The following is a 21982-nucleotide window of genomic DNA, read 5'->3' on the forward strand; positions in this document are numbered from 1 at the left end:
CTAACAAACTCATGGATAAAATAGCATTTTGTCACCTGGGCACCAGCTCTAAGTTTCTGCCCTTAGAGTACTGAAAATGTACCACTCAGTGACCTTTACTAAAACCTCTGACATGAGGGAAGAGGAAACCCAGAATCTCACACAACAAAGACAAATGGGAGGGAGAGGGGAAAATGAGACCCTGACAGTCTAGCTGCTGGCCAGTTTTGAAAGAGGTGCACTCTGCAGGCCTTGTCTACACTTGCTGGGATCGACGCTGTAGCAATTGATCCACTGGCTGTCGATTTATTGTGTCTGCTCTAGTAAGCGCATGCCTGTCGACACTGGTACTCCACCAAGATAAGAAGAGTAGCGTCAACAGGAGAGCAGCCCCCGCTGACCTTACGCATGCAAGAATGCACACTGAGTATGTTGACTTTATGGTATTTGCGAAGCTGAAGTAGATCAATGTCACCATGTAGTGTAGACATGGCCAGCGTACCCAACACCAGATGGTAATAAAGGGAGGTCAGGTTGCACAGGAGCCAGCCAGATGAACACTCACTCCAAAGAACATAACCAACCTTCACAGATCATGTTGAACAAATGGGGTAGAAAGCCAAGAGCACCTGGGTTCTATGGCCCCTGTCCAGCAAAGAAATTACGCTCATTCCAGTCAAGACGACTACTCATGCTTAAAATTAAGCATGTGCCTAAGAACTTTGCTGGACAGAGACCTATTTTCTGATTCACTATATGGCCTCAGACATAATCTTTAAGTTTCTCTATTCTTAAATTTGTCCATTAGATGCATAAACTGCCATCTTAGTTACAGGTGTTTTTAGAAGTAGTTAATGTTTGCTTAAGAACTTTTAGCTCCTCAAATGAAAGGCACTAATTATGAGTGGAATATACTATCAACAACCACGGCAAATCACCAGATGTTTCAACTGAACAGCAATGTGCTGGAAAAGCACAACAAATCAGAAGCAAATGGTGAAGTCTTCCAATCTTTACCGTCCACATTTAAACTGCAAGTAAATCTGTACAGCCTGACAGATAGAAAAAATGTTTGCTCATTTTAAAAGATGTCCACACAAGTATGTCATGCTGTGAAATATTATCTTTAGGGAGTCATTTTGATAAAACAAATGGCCAATCCTAAAGATTAATGCTTCATCTGATGTACTCAGGTTTTTAATCCCACCTACTTCTTCCTTGTAATGAATGTTTTCTGAAAAACTACATGGTGCCAGATGGTTAACTATTGAAAATCTATACTAAAAAGATTAATGTTACCCCATGACAGGGATCAGTCATTTGTAGAGATTTTCTAATACAAACGGTGACATTTGTTTATTCAGAACGACTAGATGAGCCATACTCTGTGGAGAGCCTAATTAGTTCTCAAAGATTTTCAAAACATTGGGGCACCAGCTGCTGAGCTGCAGCTGAGCAACTGAAAGAAAATTATAAGCATATACAAATAAACACACAGTACATGCACGTCGATATATAGACACCCAGATGTAAAGCAGTTCCTAACATTTCTACTTTCTACTTTGCAAACTTTTAAGTATCAGTGCAATTATGCCGTATGTAAAGAGGTCGATACCACAGTAGAATTAAATAATTGCAAGTAGCTACTGGAAAGATTTCAATGGCAACAGAGCAGAATAGCCAGTATAGCGATGGGTGTCACTAACGCTTACATAGAAGACCTGTACATATCCATACAGACGCAACTACCTATGGCTATGTCTAGATTGCAGAGCTTTTCCGGGATACCTCCGGTATCCCAGAGAAGCTCTTCCACGTCCAAGGAACAAGTCTGTTTTTCCAAAAAAGTCAGAAAAGCGGACGTGTTCTTTCGGCATCCTTGTAAACCTCATTTTACGAGGAAGAAAGGATGTCCTGAAAGACGGTTTTTTTCCTGAAATTTGGCCCCATGAAGACAGGCTAAATTTCAGAAAAGCCTCTTTCGGAAGTAAATCAGAAAAAGATACAGAAAAAGAGGTTTCTTTCTCTGATTTAGCTTTGTAGTGTAGACATAGCCTATGTGTACTGTTTTTAGTGATATTCCTTACTAATGGGAAATCCTATTTTCATTAATGTCATGCGCTTATGCATGAAAGTTAAATGAGCTGCAATATTGTTGATTCAGATAACAACTGAATTTTACCTAAAGGCTTAAAAGTAATTTATGAACATTAACTAGTAAGGGTGTGTCTCTACAGAAAAGAGCCTAAGCTGACTCAGGCTGCAGGGTTGTTTCACTGGTGACAGATGGGAAAAAACCTGATTTATCCATGGCCATCCCAATTCACCAAGGCACTTACATATTTGTTTAACTGTAAGACTGGTCTTCAATCCATCCCTGTTCAGCAAAACAGCAAAATTAAAGTCCTACAGAGTTGAGTTGAGAATGCATGTAAGTGTTTTCTGGAAAATGGGTGAATATAAGCACATGCTTAAAATGGAGACTCTGATTAAGGACTGGGCTGAAATGGGGCAATAATGAACAGATGATGGAGTAAAACACTGATTCCCGGAATGCTCCTCCAGTCACTAACCCACAAGCTCTGTTCATTAACAATGGAGTTATATATGGGTGGTTGTTGTTGTTGTTTGTGGGGTGGGACTTTCACTACAGATAAACATGTTCCCTCCAAAAGGGTGAAGTGAATCAGAGAGGTTGGTCAAGATGTGAAATATTTACAATCTCGCCTCAACTTTTTCACAACAAAACGTAAAATGTCCCCCTTATCCACATGAAAGCACTGATATGTTTGTGGGTTAAATATATACTTTTTAAATTTTGGGTTTTCAACACCTTAACAATAAACCCAATCAAAAATGATAGGTTTTCAAGTGTAACATGTTCACAAGAAGTCACATTTATCGTTCTGAAAGAATTGGATCATTTCGAAGCAAACTAATGTCAACTGCTGGTGAAAATGGTGATAAGTCTTCCCTGTAACAAATTTTCATCTGTTGAAACCTGTCTTTTCACATACACATACATGTATACATACCCATGTGTGTACATACACACTCACACTGTTCCCAAAGTTCTGAACTGAGCTAATATTTTCTTAACTTACTTCACGGGAAAATGTGATTTGTAAGGTTAGTAAATTAATTTAATCTCAAGTTCCCTCCTAAGATTCCCTCTCTACAGTTAAGGTATTACACCATCTCTGTTGCTAAATAATGAGAACAGACCATCAGCTGGTGTAAACTGGCATAGCTCCACTGAAACTACCTGGATCTGAGCTGATTTACAACAGCTAAATATCTCACACAAGAACTGTACTGAATGCTTTGTCTGTTAGATGTACACAATGCCCAGCTTATGATTACCACTGATTTACTGTATGCTCATCAGCAACCTTTTCCTCCCCACCGCCTTCAATGGTAATTAATTCACTTCCTGTTTTAATGTGCCACTCTTAGGTTTTGAGTTCTCCAGGGCAAGGATTATCTTTGTGTTAATGTGTTTCTACAGAGCCTCAGGTAACACCATCACCACATCACTCTTATATAGAGTGGGAAACTGAGGCAGGGAGCAGGGAAATGACTTGCTCAAGATCTCCCACCAAGCCAGATTCAAGAAACAGATCCAAAGTCTCCTAGGTATCAGCTCTGTGATCTTTCCTTCAGGCCACAAAGCCCACCAAGGGCCTTTCATAGTACGCTAATAGAAAATAAATAAATTAAAGTAATGTAACCAATACTTTTACTTCTGAGGGTATGTCTACACTACCCCGCTAGTTCGAACTAACGGGGTAATGTAGGCATACCGCACTTGCAAATGAAGCCCGGGATTTGAATTTCCCAGGCTTCATTTGCATAAGCGGGGAGCCGCCATTTTTAAATCCCCGCGGGTTCGAACCCCGTGCAGCGCAGCTACACAGTGCTCGAACTAGGTAGTTCGGACTAGGATTCCTATTCTGAACTACCGGTACACCTCGGAATCCTAGTCCGAACTACCTAGTTCGAGCCCCGTGTAGCCGCGCTGCACGGGGTTCGAACCAGCAGGGATTTAAAAATGGCGGCTCCCCGCTTATGCAAATGAAGCCCGGGAAATTCAAATCCCAGGCTTCATTTGCAAGTGCGGTATGCCTACATTACCCTCCTAGTTTGAACTAGGAGGGTAGTGTAGACATACCCTTACTGAGTACTGCTCAGCATTTTGTTATATCCTCAACTAAAAATGTCTGTGTGAACCATAATGCAAGAGAATAACTGATTCCAGCATACTTGTAAAGTTCCACAAAACATAAAAGATGGTTAGTGAAAGTTAAATCATGTCACCTTAACTTGGAGAAGCATGATCTTTAAAAGTATTCTTTTATAAAGGAAGCTGAATTTCTAGGAGGTATCTAAAGTAGCAATGTAGTGCTTTAAAGAACGTACATAGCATAAATCATAAAAGCATCTTGGAGAAACTGATTAAAGTAGGATACAGTTTGATGCCGCGGCAAAAAAAGCAATCAAACCAAAGCTTAGAAATAAATTAATATGAAAAAGTTATTTATTGAAAACAGATGAGAAGTAATTTTGTAAGTCAGTTGTGAAATGCTTAAAAACACTAATTTAATCTATTTTAGATGTATCAGTCATTAGACAAAATATTTTACTGCTTTCTAGCAAAATAAACATAATAAACTGTAAGAAAATGTTAACACCTCCCCCCCCTCAGTATACTCATATTCAAGTCCTAAACACCATGAGAAAGTATGGACAGACTGCCCTCGGACAGCATCACCAACCCTTTAAGGGGAGCAAACATGTCACATCTTTCTCTACTGGAGATGCCAGAAAGGGGAATGATAAACTCCATCAGAGAGGTACCTTCCACCATCCTTCATCAGAGGAAATGGGTCTCCACAAAGCTGGGTCTTTGAGGCGTGGGGGAAAGAAGTGGGGAAGGAAGACTGGGGAACAGATTGAATCTCTGTAGCAATCCCAGTTCAAAAGAATACTTATTTTCCATTACATGAATAGGAGACCATAACCAACATAATTGGAAGAATGCTAAGAATCAAGCCTCCCATTGACAAAACAATAGGCATATCAAACCCTTCAATAACATTACCAGTATAATTATCCACGGTGATGAAGAATAAAACAGCAGTTTGTGATGCTGCTTTTTATTTTCCTCCTCTAACAGGTTTGAGTCCCCCCCCCTCCACTCACACTTTCCATCCCATATAAAGCCACGAGAACGTTGTCAAGTAGTTGGACAAAGAATGAGAACATCCAGGTACTAGGACTCCACACAGAAAAAAGAGCACCGCATGAAAGGATTCAAGATGGACAAATCAGTAGAGAAGAAATTCGCAACAAAAGACAGAGGGTATGTCTACACTATAGAGTTTTGTTGGAAAAACGGCCATTTTTCCGACAAAACTTGGGAAATGTCCACACTGCAATTGGGTTCTTCTGCAAGAAAATCGAAATAATAGAGGGTTTTTTTCAGCATTTGGCTTGACCAAAGTTTGAGCATTGGCCTGCTAAACCCAGTGTTGTGAGGGATTTAGGGATTTGGGGCAAAAATCTGTCAGGGATGGTACTTGGTCCTGCTGTGAAGGCAGGGGACTGAACTCCATGACCTTTCAAGGTCCCTTCCAGTTCTAGGAGATATAGAATGAATAGAGATTGCCTAAGGAAGAAGCCTTTTTGCAAAAGAGCTCTTTCGGAAAAAGGCGTATGTGGATGGGGAAGAGGGAGTTTTTTAGGAAGAAGAGAAAAGAGGAAAAAACACAGGTGCCCTGGTTGCCACTCGGTCCATAGCAATCACAGCTTACATGCAAGAGAGCATCCCTTCAGCCTGGATGCTATCTTCCAAAAAAGCAGATCGCTTTTTCAAAGCACTTTTGCAGTGTGTATGCTCTCGTTCGGAAGAAGATTTTCCAGAAGATCTCTTCTGAAAAAAGCTTCTTCCGAAAGAAGCCTGTAGTCTAAACGTGGCCAGAGATGGCCATAGCAAAGAAGGAGGAAACGGCTAAAAAAGGAACGAAAGGCAATGGAGGACAATGACTGAACAACCGAGGACTTTAAGGAATAAAAAAGTCCCAATTCAGCATGGTACTTAAACACAAAACTATGTTTAAGCAGATGAATTCTCCCATTGACTTCTCACTATTCCAGTTTGTCATGCTCTTGGTTAAAATCCTAGGTTACATCTACACTGCGCATTGTTGTGCAAGAAGATATGCAAATGAGGAGCTATTTTTGTGGAAGGGACTTTTGCGCAAGAAGGAGCTGTCTACACTACTCCTTCTTGCGCAAAAAAACCCTTTTGCGCAAGAAGGAGCAGTGTAGACAGCTCTTTCTTGCGCAAAATCCCCTTCAACAAAAATGGCAGCTCATTAAGTATGCAGATGAGGCACGGCGATATTCATCGCATGCCTCATTTGCATATCTTCTTGCACAGCAATGCGCAGTGTAGACGTAACCCTAAAATAACCACAATAGTTAAATTCATACTGACTTTTTTTGCATCTTAGAAAAGAATGCAGAGATTTTTAGGAAAATCCACAATAAAATGTCCAATGAGTCCCTTATCATGGAAACAGAAAAGGAGTCTGGAAGATAAAACATCTGGTGATTGGATGGAACTATCCTTCTTACATAAAAGACACGGTTGGCCTTTTCTTTCTTGATTCTATGAAACATGGGTATTTTAAGCAAATGGAACAGAACAGGTCAACTAAAAAGGGGGAAATACCCAGCAGCCCTTCAGGATATGCTGAGCAATTGACTGAGTCTAGGAATCAAGGAAGAGGAATATAAGTAAAATGGCAGGTACAGTGGCTCTGTGTGGTCCCCTTACTATCAAGCTGAGAGGCTGATTATCCAGGTGGTACCGTTAAGCACCATTCTGTGTATGGTAGACCTTTAAGCCAGGCATTGTGGGAGATTCCTCTTTGGCTTAACTCTGATCTAGAGGGCAATTGTTTGAGCAGATTTCAAATGTTTAACAGGTTGGGAAGGAGGTAGAGAGGGGGACTGAGAATCAATATTCAGAAGCAATGTGGGATAAGCGTGGAGAGGAGGTGATTCAAGGGGCCAGGAGGAGGAGCTGGGTAGCAGGAGGGGAAAGGAGAGACAGGTCGAAGCACTGATATTACTTCTACACAATGGGCTCGGCTCTGGAGCGAAAACCCTTCTTTTTCCTCTGCCTCTCTCCAAGCTAAGCACTGCTCTGCTCTGCATGGCGTTTGGATTTCCTGCTATAAAGGTACTCTGGGGAAGAGATTGATTTGGCTGACGTCTGACAGGCACAGGTGGCATTCACCAGCTGCAAGTCATTTAGCTCCTGTTGGCACTGCAGCAGTCCTTGGACTTTTCGCAGTTTGTGTTTCGTGACGAAGCGGGGGACAGGGAAAGAGAAAACAAGACCTGAGTGGTGTTTAATAGCATCCCAGGCGTCGTGGCTGGCTCCTTGAGGCTGGCAACCTGCAACTACCCTGTGATAGACACGTTCAGAAGATGACTGAGTAGGAATGTGCCAGTGTTGGGTTCCGGCTTGCTTATGCTATTAAAAGCAAAATGCTTTTTATGCAAGTTCAAGGTGGAAACCATCCTGCATGCCCGATGTCGGCTTTCCCCCCTTTTTGGGGTGGGGTGGGACAGGAAAAAATGCCACCAAGTGTGATTTTTCTGCACGTGGAGCACCAGCAGCACGTCCCCACCTTTCTAAGTGCACCACCAGCACTTGAGAAAGCCCTGGTTGGGTTGATTTAGTTGCTTTGGGCAGGGGGCTAGACTCGATGACCTCCTGAGGTCTCTTCCAGCCCTGGGATTCTATGATTCTATGGCTTCAACATCCTCTTGTCCTTCCCCTTCCTAGCTCTTTCAATTGCTTAGCAAGCAAGTTCTTACGTGTCACTTGGAAAATCATCCCTTGAAACTCCATCCACACTCCCCCTCTCATTCTGATGTGCTGCAAGGGCCACCCTTCCACCGCTACACTTACAACTGGCTCCAGGCGAGCGAGCGATATTGTGACCCCATTCTGAACACTAACTCTACATTCTGTCACCATTGCGGCTCCCACACATGCACATACTTCCCAGGCTCACTGGCAATGATGAGCCAGCCTACTACGCAAATGCAGCTATCACATGATCTTTCAATATGCAAAGAGCCGGACTGAATAGCAGAGTTAACAAGCTCTCAGCAGCTTCTAACACCAACCGATCAATGCACATTTTGATTTATATTATACAGAGGAGCATCCAGAAACCCACTGGCCTATGCACTAAACATACACTCAGGAGTCTTTGCCTAAAAGAGCTTAATACTACAGCTGTGTAAATTTTGTTCCTATTCAAATTGGCTGAGTTTCATGACAACTCTTAAATAAATTACTGCCCCTTTATTTGCAAATACAGGTGAACTCATGATTTTCTCTAATCAGAGTAGCACTCCACACCTAACCCAAACTAGCACTACTTGTTCATCTCGAATTAAAATCAAAAGCAAATCTGAAGTTGCCCTGATATATGCAGGGAGGAAATCTAGCTCTGCAGTAAACAGTCTGCTTCCCTCTCCCCCCCTCCCCCCCACATCCCACCTCCGCCCCCCAATGTTTTCAGGACACAAGTGTAGAACTTCCCAATGGCCAATGTTACAGGCCTCACACTGCACAAATCAAAGGCTGTTTATCATGATGCAAGCTGTCTTGAAACAACAGTGTTAAACTTAATGGAGTGGTTCATCCGCATCTCTATGGAGGGGGAAGCTAGGCGTGTGCACTATGAGGAGATAACAAGAGATGAATAAGCTCCCAACCACAGATGAATGCATCTTAACCCTTGGGTGCAGTTAAGAAAACATTTACCCTGCTTCTTTGTTTTACGCATTGGCCATTTTCAAAACAACAGCCTTCAAGAAAACACTTCATTTCTCAGTGGGCAAATAGTAGTAGGAACCTAATAATATTTTCCTTATGGACAAAGTACCTCCAAATATTTATAAAGAATCATTACCGCATGCATCACAGCATTATAAGCTTTCATCTAATTACTTCCACTGAGACAAACACACGAATCCCCCATGTCTGCCTCTTCCAAAGCACAGAATCTCAAAGCTCGAAGCTTTTCGAAACCCTCCTCTGATGGACACTTTTTCTTCAGGAAATGACATGGTGACATAGGTAAAAGGTGATTTAGATAGACTGCTGTGTCACAAATTGTCAGGATCTGATTTAGAGACCTTGCCTTTGTCAAGAAAGACAGTTGGGTGTCTGCTTTAAAGAAGTACTGGGAATATTTTCATCAAAGGTCTGAATTGAAAAACAGTGGGAGGTAAATATCTGAGATGTTACCAAGAAAGACCGCTATATCCGTGCAATTACCATTAACAGGGGACCGCAGTGGTTCAATGAAGTAATTCAATCTGGTGTCCTACATTTTATCAGACAGCAATTTTGAGCTCTGACATAAAAGGCTGCAAAAGAGGATTGGACTCTTTTCTATGCAATTTGGACTTAATTCTTGCAATCAGGAGATGCTTTTTCCTCCTAAGGTTCAATCTTACCACCCTTCCATGTGAAACAAAGGACAAATAGACCAATGTTTATTCCAGCACTACATTTGAGAAAGGCCCAATTTGTGTTGTTTGGTTTATTTATTTTAAAGTTTCCATCTTTCTATTTGCTTCCATTGGGCAGAGGTGTGTTTTAAATGCAGGCAGACAGGAAGATCTCTCAATGAAGACCTTACCAGAGTGGTGCATGGAGATCAGGCAATCTGCCCACGCAGGTAGTAACAGGACCGATGTGCTTAATTTCAACCAAACCAAAATTACTCCCAAATGTAACCCTGGCACAGTTGAGTATTTGTTGAAGCTGCACCAGATTATTAAGAACAGGTCTTCACTCTGAGGCACAACAGTAATGCGGCTGCATTTGGAGGTTTTGTAGAAAAGTGAGGTTTTTTACCTCTCTCTGGCTTAAATAAATACACTCAACCAAAATATGAGAGAGCAAGAGACACAAAATATATCTAGCTAGAAAAACCAAACTTCCAGTTTTGTTCCCGTCACAAACATTGTCACATTGCATCTCATATCTTTGGTTTTGTTCATATACATACAGGCAGTCTCCGGGTTACGTACAAGATAGGGACTGTAGGTTTGTTCTTAAGTTGAATTTGTATGTAAGTCGGAACTGGTACATATTGTAGGGGAAACTCTAGCCAAACATTTCTCCAGAGCTCAGTTTTATTCTCCCACCCCTCACTTCCCTCAGTCCTTTATTCTCAAGCTGAGGTGTCTGCTGAGAAAAGCCGCTCCACGTCTCCCTGGTCTGCTGGGGGTGGAGAGGGCTCTAGCTTTGCGTCTCCCTGGTCTGCTGGGGGGGAAGCAGCTAGTGCGGGGTTGCCTCACCCCGTTTGTAAGTAGGGATCCGATGTAAGTCGGATCCATGTAACCCGGGGACTGCCTGTATTCTATACAGCACCACGTGCCTCTTTGGAGCTTTTTTGCTGTCTTCTCATGGCAATCCTAGGTAAGGCTGAACTGGTGGTGATATTGATTCTTGGGTCACCAAATTTGCTCTGTGGGTGTCAAATTCACTCCTGTACAGAAGGTCAGTGCAATGCCATGCACCATTTAGATTAGTGTTTCTTAAACTTTTTAAGATGGAGGAACACCAAACAATTTTTTTTTAAATGGGGAACACCAGGGACTTTTTGTTGAGCAAAAAAAAAAAAAAAAAAGGTTGGGGGAAAGTTATCGAGAAAAAAACAAAAATAGGGTCAGGGAGAGGAAAGTTATTTGAACTCTGTTGTTCTCTGTGGCACACCTTCGACTGCCTTGCGGCACACCGCAGAACACAGTTTAAGGAACACTGATTTAGATGGTGCAAAAGACCAGTTCTTCTGGCTCTCTGGATAGGGATGAATTTTCAACCCTGTCCCCACCACAGCACTCTATTAGTTCTAATGCCTGAAGCTCAGCAAAGTAGAGGAAAGGAACCATTATCACAGAAATTACCTGACTTTGTCTTTCTCAGATGCACTTAATACCAAGCATTTGCATCCAATGATGTGCCACACAGCTATTCTCAAAAATAGAGTTCACGTGTAAGCTGCAGTCAAAAAGGATACCGAAACCTGAAAAATCTCTATGGTTGGTTGTTTAGGGAGAAAGTATGAAACATGCTTGTTTTGATACTTTTTCCCTTCCATCACTATACAAGAGACTCTCCCTTAAGTCTCATAGGACTAAGAAAAATAAAGTGACCCAATACTGCTCTACATCATTGGGTAGCTAAAAAGATCCCCATAGATCTTACACCCTGAGAAAGAAGAGCAGGACTCCACTCCTGGTTTGTGTGTGGTGCAGTTGACAACCTGTTAACGAGTCGTTAAAACCATGCCTATAATAGAAGTGTTCTCTTCTTGGGGATTACATTGTCCTTTCCTATTCCTGAAATGGTAGTGAGTCCTCCTCCCCAGAGACCCAATACTGCTTTCCGCCAAAACATTAAATTCACAATGCATACATTGAGTACTTCTGAGCATTCCGTTTTAATGATTTGAAACTGAGACCCTAGGAGGAATAAGGCTTTGTATATGACAGCTTAACTGCTTGCAATCAAACTAATTTGCAGCACGATGACCTGAAATGAGTTTAAAAGCACCATAATGTATGTTTAGCAATCAGTGAAGCAATTCTTTATTATTCAGGTTCACGTTTGCAATTTGTGTCACATGTTATAAAAAGGAGGGAGGGAAGAGAAAAAGAAAGAAAACACAAAATAATCATTCTTTTTGCTTCACAAGAGCCGATGAGCCAAGAATATACTTATTCCAGGTGGATGCAAAATAATAATAAAAAACAAGGTACAAGGTAACACAGTGAGTTTGACAGACTTGATCTGGAACGACAGCAAATCTCAATCTGTCTGCTGCTTGAATAAATCTTGTAATCTTTAAAAGTGGAAAGTGACAAAAATCATGTTTTGTTCTTTTACAAAATGCATTTTGATTTCTTTTATAAAAAAACAGGTTTGGATAAAGATTGATTAAGAAGCTGTGCAATTCAGGAAAAAACTTAAAAAAACAACGAAAAGTTCTGCAGCACCCTAGGGTACGTCTAAACTACATGGCTCCGTCGACGGAGCCATGTAGATTTGTTGTTTTGGCAAAGGCAAATGAAGCCGCGATTTAAATGATCGCGGCTTCATTTACATTTACATGGCTGCCGCGCTGAGCCGACAAACAGCTGATCAGCTGTTTGTCCACTCAGCGCGCTAGTCTGGACGCTCCCCTGCCGACATCAAAGCCCTTTGTCGGCAGCCCCAGTAAACCTCATCCCACGAGGAATAACGGGGCTGCTGACAAAGGGCTTTGATGTCGGCAGGGGAGCGTCCAGACTAGCACTCTGAGCAGACAAACAGCTGATCAGCTGTTTGTTGGCTCAGCGCGGCAGCCATGTAAATGTAAATGAAGCCACAATCATTTAAATCGCTGCTTCATTTGCTTTTGCCTATAATCCTAATCTACATGGCTCCATCGTCGGAGCCATGTAGTCTAGACACAGCCCTAGAGACTAACAAACAATGTTGATGGTCTCATGAGCTTTCGTGGGCACGACCCACTTCTTCAGATGAATGGAGAAAGGGGTCTAGGCTACAAATAAATAGCAGAGAACGAGAGGGGAAGGGGAGGGAACAAGAAGGGGGAAAAAAGTAGTCTCTAAGATGCTGCAGAACTATTTGTTGTTTATTAAGTTTTTTCAGTTACAAACTAACACGGCTACCCCATTCAGGAAAATGTACTAGGAAGCTCATTGAAAAGGTGAACTAATTACAAAAACAGGAAAGTAATCATGCCCTGCTAAGGTTTTGATAATTGCTAATTCAGCCATCTTCCCACCACCTGCAACCAAAGGAGGCCCTCTGGACTCTCAGGAGGGCAATATATCTAGTTCATCACTTCCCAATAAATGAGCCATGACCTGTTTTGGGGCCACCCTACAAGTGAGTCAAGCAAACGCACGAAGGGCTGAGTTCCATTGTAGTAGGGCCTGTGTTGGTTAAATTTGTGAGAAGTGGTGTCCACCGGTTGGGGTTGGTCCCAGGAGGTTAGACTAGATAATTTCCCTGGGTTTCTTCCAGTCCTAATCTTCTATGATTCTATGAAAGCCATAGGTTCAACAGTCTGAAGGTTGATCTGGAAGTCAGGAACTTCTGATTTCTGACCTCAGTTCTGCATACTTGGGTCCATCACTTTAAGTTGGTCTTAGTTTCTCATTAGTGTTAAGTTGTGGGCTATATTTGCTTATCTGTTTCACAGAGGGTTTTGTGAGGACAGATGTTCCTGAAATAGCTCTTTGAATACAAAGTAATATTTATACAACAGCAATTCATGACATGGTGGGTCCTGGGATGCTTGAGGTAGCATCTTCCAGAAGGACTGCAAAATCATGGCCTTGGTCATTTCTCTACACAATAGATTGGAAAGAAGGAGGTTAGCCGCATTGTCCTGCTCAAACTTCAACCTGAACAATTCCATTTTGTCTACCTAACTATCCCTATTTTCAATGGGTTAATTTGTATTTCATACCCCCCATCCCGCAAAGAAAAAAAAAAAAACTTTGTAATTTTGCTCATGTTTGTGTTCCATTTACACAATCATCATCATCATCAATCAGATTTGGGAAATACAGTTGCCTTTGGTGTTCCTTTTGCTTTGAGGATCACCTTACTGCTAATATGTCCCAATTCTTTGAATGAAGCTATGCTGAGGACAACACTGAAGTTTACAAGAATTAAAATTAAGTGACCCAGCAGTAGATTTTATTGCATGTAATGCATCCACTTGGTAATGGCACTGTATCACATATACTAACTGTTAGAAGTATTTGCAATGGCTTCTGGAAAAGAAAAGGCAACATCTAAAAAAATTCAAATAAATAAAAATGATCGCAATAATCCGGTTTCACTGCTCAATTTTAAATTTGCTGTATTATGTTTTACAAACCCTAACAAAAACCCATCATCCTAGAGATTTCTATTGGGAATCTTGTCTAGTGGTTTACGGCTACCTGTCCTGGCTCTCAGTATTTGGTGCTGTTATTTAGCTGTAATTTACCCCTAAATATCTTCTAAGAACCCAGCAGTAGAAGTGTTGACAATGCTGCTAGCCAATATTGACCTCCTGTGGTCTGGCAAATTTTCTGGTCCTGAGGGTGCCAGATTAGAGAGGTTCAAACTGTACTTACATTTAATTATATAGTATATAGAGCAGCATAAAAAAGACACTGAAATTTTAGTTTGTACTGACTTAGGTAGCTCTCCCCTTCATACCTCTAGAGGTACATGTGCCTTTAGTTGCGGACTAGCACTCTACTGAAGGTTGTTCTGGTTCAAACACAAACACACAGTCAACGGAGGAAAACGTATTGGTTATACTGGTGTTTCTCACTAGTGGCACGAGTATCTTTAGGGGTACTCAAGAGAAGTTGGGGGGGGGGGGGCATGTCAACACAACCGAAATTTGGAGAAAACTGAATTTTTGTTATAAGTTTTACAGCGTTTTATTATTTTTGTACTTTTGACACCCAAAAATTTCATTGCCTGCCTACCTACAATTAAGTTGTTGCAATGGTAGAAAATAATTTTGTATGTCTGAAAACTGTAGGTACAGAGGGTACTTATAATTTTTTTTTTTGAAAAAGGGTACTTTATAAAAAAAAAGTTGAGAAACACTGGGTTATACACTAAGGCTATGTCTACATTAGAGGGTTTTGCCGGCAGAGAGTATGCTAATGAAGTGCTCATTAGCATTTGTTGCACTGTCATTAGCATATTCCCTGCCCGAGACTTTTTGAACAAGAGGTTTTGGCGCAAAAACCAGCAGTGTAGATGGATCCATTTTGCGCAAAAACTCCCTTTTGTGCAAGATCTGTATACCTCTTTTTTTGAGGCATAAGGATCTTGCACAAAGGGGTTTTTTGCGCAAAACAGCTCCATCTACACTGCTTGTTTTTGCACAAAAACCTCTTGCGCAAAAAGCCTTGGGCCGAGAATATGCTAATGACAGTTAGACAAATGCTAATGAGCACTTCATTAGCATACTCTCTGCTGGCAAAACACCCTAGTGTAAACATAGCCATAGTGTCTAAAACAGTGTTTCTTAAACTTTTTAAGACCGAGGAACATCAAACAATAATTGTTTTTTATGAGGAATACCAAGGATTAAGTGTTGAGAAGAAAAAAAAAAGTTGGGCAAAAAGGGTCGGAGGGAAAGTTATTGAGAAAAAAAAGTTGCCGCCTTCTTTAAGGGTGGCCATTTTGAACTCTGTTGTTCTCCGTGGCACACCTCTGAATACCTTAAACACAGTTTAAGAAACACTGGTCTAAACCATGAGTATACAAACTTGGTGTACACATTAGTATAGTGAAGTCCACATTATAGTTGCCAACACTCAAGGATTGTCCTGGAGTCTCCAGGAACTAATGATTAATCTTTAATTAAAGATGTCAAGTGACGAAACCTCCAGGAATACTTTCAACCAAAACTGGCCACGCTTGTCCACATTCCTCCTCTAATCTATGACTTGGCATGTGTCCCTGCAATGCATAGAAATGTAGGTGAGATTCATTCCTTTTAGCCAGCGGCTTGAATTCTTCTGTGGTAGAAGAAGGCTGGGCGATTGTTTGCTCTTTAGGGGATGGATTTCTACAGCACTCTGCAAGGAAATGAAACATTGTACAATGTGGTGTCTCAGTGGCATGTCATAATTATGCAAACATCTGCTGAACTGATTTACCAGCCTGGGGGCAAATCAGTTTTTTTCCCTTTAAACGAGGGGGTGAAACACACTTTTTTTTTTTTTGGTGAGCAGAGAACAAATGTCAAAGCCACCCAGGCATTTTTTTTTCTTTTATTTTGTCCCTTTTATTTTAAAATGCCTCATTTTTTCTAGTATTCCCTTGTTGTCCATGCCCAGCAACTCCTAAAATTACTTTGGATAGCTAACCTGAAACCACAGTCAACACACACACATAAAATAAGACAAACCCTGAGTAGCAAATCACAAATATGACACACGCCACTTCAATAAGAGGAAGGACAAACTATGTTCATCAGGAACTAACACAACTAACAATCAGGTCATTTCTAACTACCTTGGGAAATGTTTTATTCTCTAGGGGGAAAAAAACTATTCAATGATTTAGATTCTGATATCTGAGTTATTTTCTGACAAATAGCCAAACTTGTTCCAATTCTCTATTGTGGGTTTGCTTTCATGTGACTTATTATTCTAAAATGGCAGAACTCACTCTACCAAAATAATGTCTTGTGCTCAAAGGATTAAAAAAAAGCAAGGCTGTTATTCAAATCCCAATTATGTCTTCTCAGCCTCTGATAAAGAAATCAAGAACACTTAGAGGGGATTAAAAACATCTTACCTACTCCATAACTGGCTTTGAAATCTAAAAAGGTTTTGAGAAGAATTTGCAACCACTTTTCCAGCTACCTGATCTGACTTCTAGATTTCTCTGTGATGTGAGACAAGAATAATTTTCAGTGCAAAATTAGAAAACATTGGTTACTATTTCTCAGATCACCCAAACTGTAATTCTCTCCCTGCATATACTTATGATGACCAGAAGTAACTCCATGGAAATCAATGAAGCTAGACCAGTGAAAAACTGCTGAGAGAAGAAAATGGGCTGGAGGGTTTTTTTTTAATATCTCTTTCTGATTGACTATTTATTTAAATATGACCAAAAAAGAAAGCACCCTTTTCTGCATATCTTGCCAAACCAGACAAAAAAGATGTAATGTTACACATTCTGACCATGGCCAAAGCACTTACCTGCTATATATTCGTGAGAATTTGTTGGTGAGTGTGTCTGTTTGTTCAAGAACTCCTCCTAAATGGTAGGAGTTAGGACCACCAAATTTGGTATGCAGCTTTCTCTTATCATAACTTAAAGCAAAGTAATGGTTTGGGTGTACTGGAACAATGGGATGTGCCTGGAATGGGATTATTTCTCATAAAACAGAAAGGGAGGGGTCTGCTCTATACGGACCACATGGGGGCAGCAGAGTATAAGGGATGGAAAGCAGGCACAGTTACACTGTATAATAACCACAGAGGGACAGCAAGGAGCCAGAGATGGGGACTAGGACAACAGAGGACACGGATGGAGAGAGGGAAAGCTATCTACTATTTGAGTAAGATTCTCTGTCTGGGCATCTGTCTGTCCTCCAGCTGGGAGACAAGCACCCCTCCACCAACTGTGCCTGCTGCAGCAGCCATGGAGAGAAGTTTCTCACTTGGCCCCAAGTTGCTGTGGTGAGAGAACGCTGAGGTAGTCCTCTCTTCCTGGGGGTAGCCTGCATACTGAACCCCTCATCCCCAGCCCCATCTCAGAGCAACGTTTTAAGTGAAGAAAAACAAAAAATTATTGAATTAAGGACCCAAGCTGGATAAATCTTCTAGTTGTCATATATAGGAGAAGTGAACATTAGGGTGCATTTACATTGCACTGTAGGTCGAAGTAAGATACGCAATTTGAGCTATGCAAATTGCGTATCTTATTTTGATCTTATTTCGAAATACCTTATTATGGCTACACAGCACCAAATCTTGTCTACACACTGCCAAATTTCTAAATAACCCACTATTCCGAAATGTCCCTTACTGCTCATGGAATGAGATTTATAGGGACGTTGGAATAGTGAGCCTGTTATATTTCGAAATAACGGGTTTGCTGTTAAGTCATGGGATAGTTATTTTGTGATACATTCGGTATCTCGAAATAGTGCTGCAGTGTGGACATAGCATTAGTTACACTCAACTTCTTGCTCATCTTCTTGCTCATAAGGAGGCTTAACTCCTCTCCCCCAACTCTTTTCCATCATATACCATATGGTAGGGGGAATGAAAAAAACATATAAAATGCTTTAGGAAACAGCAGAGCGTGTGAATTCTATTATAATTGTAATTTAATTTTTTAAGTACTAATAATGCAGAGATCATAAACTATTATGATGTCTCATTTTATAAAAATGGGCTTGTGTTACTTGGACAAAATATCAGCTTCAGAGTATTGCCCTAAAGAAGCAGTATTGCCAGCAAGGTTCTATGGCTAACAAGTGAACAAATAGCTATTTTTGCGATATTGCACGGTGCACACACAAGAATGAGAGATGCAGAAACTACCGAATCAGAACACGGGCCCACATTCTTGCTTTATAAAGATGTGCTTGACCTTGATATGTATATGAACAATGTTAGATAACAGTTTGTACTTGAAATGCTAAGAAAAACTAAGCCAAATACATAATGATAAACATGCCATTTATCCAGGCAAAACATCCAGTGACCTTCCTGAAAAATGGATTTGCTGTTCTGCCACCATATTAAAGAGGAGCTACATGGAGAATAATGCAGATAGAATTTCGGCTGTTCACTTGATGACTTATCATTATGCAGCTGAAAACATTCAGAATGGAAAAGAATGCTCTTCTTGCTGGTAACGAGAAGGCAGACAAGTCCAATATACATTCCAAACATTCAATTTGCATGAGACATAAGGTAATATATGTTTATTGGAGCATCTTCTGTTTGTCAGAGGGACAAGCTTTTAAGCCACAAAGCTCTTCTGATCTAAAGAAAAGCTCTGGGTAGCTTGAAAGCTTGTCTCTCTCACCAACACAAGTTGGTCCACTGAAAGATATTTCCTAATCCACCATGCCTCTCTAATTCCCTGGGGCTACATCTAGACTGCAGGCTACTTTCAGAAGAAGCTTTTCCGGAAGAGATGTTCCGAAAAAACTTCTTCTGGAAGAGAGCGTCCACACTGCCAAAGTGCATCAAAAAAGCAATTTGCTTTTTTGAAAGATAGCGTCCATACTGAATCTCACATTTAAGCTGTGATTACTATGGGTGGAGTGGCCACCAGGGCACCTGTGCTTTTTCTTCTTTCCTCTTCTTTCGAAAGAACTCTGTCTTCCCTGTCCACACATGCTTTTTTCTGAAAGAGCTCTTTCGGAAAAAGGCTTCTTCTTCGTAGAAACAGGATTACCAAAGCCAGAAAAAACCCTCTTTTCTTTTGATTTTCTTTCGAAAGAACACGATTGCGGCGTGAACGTAATTGAAGTTTTTTCAGAAAAACGAGAGTTTTTCCAGAAAAACTCTGTAGTGTAGACATACCCTGGGACTGCCACGGCTACAACTACAGGGCAAACTTCAATTTACATGTCAACGTTATTAGGATAGAGATTCCAAATAGTCTGCAACTCTGAGTATAGGGAGAACAGTAGTTCCTGTGTAAGTACTCGTGATGAATAAGCACATATACTAAAATTAAACATTCACCAAAACTCCCAAAAAGTGAAGCTGCTTGTTTCCCTCTTCTATTTTCTTTGTTTGAAGCATTCAGTCCAATAGGTCTGAGCTAAAAATATTTGCATGTGTTCTCATTTGTGAACTTCCAAGTAAACCTGATGCTTTTTCATAACTTTAAAAGTGACAGAACTAAACAGAGATGAAGGCTCCTTGCTCCTCAAAGCCAAAGAGTGAGTAACAAGGAGGTGCAAGTCCTGGATCACCCAGACTTTCAAAAAAGGAGCTCAAGGACAGGAAAGATAGCAACGCTTCATTAGTGTGGGCATGCCTGCTATGTCATCTGAGCTGCTTGTCAATTCACGACAGATGCATCAGTCAACACCTCAGCTTGCGTTCCTAAAATGGGTGTGCACGGAGTGCCTGGCACAAAGGGAGAGTGTCTTTCCTCAGCAATGAAAACAGAAGGATGTCTGTTGATTGAGGGGGTACTACTGTCAAACATTCATGAAGAGGAAGGGGAAGGTAGAGAAAGCAACAGGCCCAGATGATTCAAATACTAATACTAGAGAGGAAGACAGATTTCATTAATTCTTAATTTACCAGCAAATCTTTGTTGCTTTATCCATACCTCAATGCTCACTTGGTTCTGTGGCAGATCTGCTTCCGTCTGACTTTCCAAGTTAGGCATCAGAACTAGGTGAATGATGAAGCTAAAACTATCAGCCTGTTGTCACTTACCTGATGTAGATGTTTCCTCTGGTATATTAAGGGCTCTGTGTAATATTGTAGGGCAACATATACCAGACCACAATGTTTCTGAAGGGAAAGGGTGTATATTATTGACTGAACTCAAAGCCCATGTTGCTTTAATTGAGACTTTGCTCTAAGAGCCATAGTTCTCACAGTCTGGATTCAAGCTAAACCAATAAGACAACCAGGCTCTTGCTGGTTAAAGGCTTTGTAAAAATATCAAATCAAGTTCATATTCTTTTACATTTTGATAATACAATAGTTGCATTTATCAGAAACACATGCTAAGCGGATCATTTTGGAGCAGTTTTCTCATTGTCTGGTACTGCAGAACACATCTGGGTTATATTTGCCCCATGTAAGTTAATAATGTTATGGGCTTAAAAAAATTAGCAAAATAATCCTAAAAACAACTCTTTCCAAAACAAAAGGGGGGGGGCTTCACATTTCAGCCACAATTTTTTTAAATGTAAAAATTCCTTTACCAAGATAGCTCCACTACAGCACTAACAATGGATGGATCAGGAAGAAAAATAGCACTGACACTACCCATAGCTAAGCACAACGCACTTGTGAAACGTAAGCAATTTTGCCCCCCACCCCAAGCCTCTCTCAAACAACAGCATTAGAAATGCCAATGTTTTGGCACTAGAAGAATTCAGCTCCTCCCTCCCCCCCCTTTTTTGAGGTCATTCTGAACTCGGGAGAATTGGAAACTTTAAACCTTCTGGATGCTGACACCCTCCAGATTTTCACTGTAGTGGACCAACCCACATACAGTATGGTGTAAAAGGATAGCAGATGGCTTTTCTTCTGTTAGCTCTGCTTCCTAAATATGGAGCTGAACGTGTGCTCTCGCACCCAGGCATGTTCAGCCCCCACAAGGAGACAAGGCTTTAAAAATTAACAAGCCTCTTTTTTCTCAGACTGTATCTAACCTCTTCCTGAGCATATCTGTTTTCCTCTTCATAAGAGAGAAAAAAATAAGCATCCAGTCATAATGAACAGCTCTTCCATTAGATCGTTCTTAAGATGTTGCAGAGACTTTTCCCCCAAAATATGCATGCTATATAAGGGGGTAAGAGGGAGGTTAAAAGAATGACACAGCTTTTTCCTGTTCACAATTCTTATCAGAAAGTGCTTTGGATTTTGCTATAGTAATGGGAACTGCCACCATCCTTCTTCAACTATTAATGTGCTCTCCATACCTTTCCACTTGAAGAACTGTTAACATTCACTTTAGGGTGAGGCCCGACTTAATTCCAGCAGGATGTAGCAAACCTCTGAATACTAAGCAATTTTTGTGCTTGCACTTTACCCTTTAGCTCTGAGACCAGTTTAGTCCCATACCTTTCTACATAGGATCAAAGACCTTACAGTAACTAATTTTACCATGTACTAATGAAAGAACATTGCACTCTGGGAATCTGGACAGAAGTCCTTTAAAAGTCTCTTCATCATGTACTGTGCACAGTTTTCTTTTCCCCAGTGTTTGATGAAAAGATGGGAGCAGCTTCTGATTACGCTACACAGCACACTGCCATGGGGAAATGTCTAATTGCATTTTGCCCACCTGTTTTCAGAAATATGTAATGATCTGTTTCCTCTACAGGTATTAGAAAGCAGAAATACACCCTGTTTGGGGAATATACTGTAAATTACACTGAAAGGGGGGAGTAACCAGGTTCAATATAAAAATACTAGAAGAAAATAAAACTGTCCACTGGGTTTAACAGTGATAGAATAATTCTCCACAGTGAACATGCACGCACACCCACCCACCCACCCACCCACAAACTTAGACTTTCTGCAATAAACAGGTAAGACTGATCAATATATTTTGGGCCCGATTCTATTCTCATACTGATGTAAAAGTAATATAATTCTACAAGGGTGAAAGGAGTGCCACCAGCGTCTTACTAAA

General features: G+C 40.9%; 1 protein-coding gene across 9 annotated transcripts in view; it reads right to left on the reverse strand.

Annotated features, from left to right (window-relative positions):
- Positions 1-21982, reverse strand: part of AUTS2 (activator of transcription and developmental regulator AUTS2) — a 1132674-nt gene that overhangs the window by 568340 nt on the left and 542352 nt on the right. The gene's annotated exons all lie outside the window — the stretch shown is intronic.

The sequence above is a fragment of the Pelodiscus sinensis genome, chromosome 21 (genome assembly GCF_049634645.1).
Source record: "Pelodiscus sinensis isolate JC-2024 chromosome 21, ASM4963464v1, whole genome shotgun sequence".
NCBI classification, from domain to species: Eukaryota; Metazoa; Chordata; order Testudines; family Trionychidae; genus Pelodiscus; species Pelodiscus sinensis.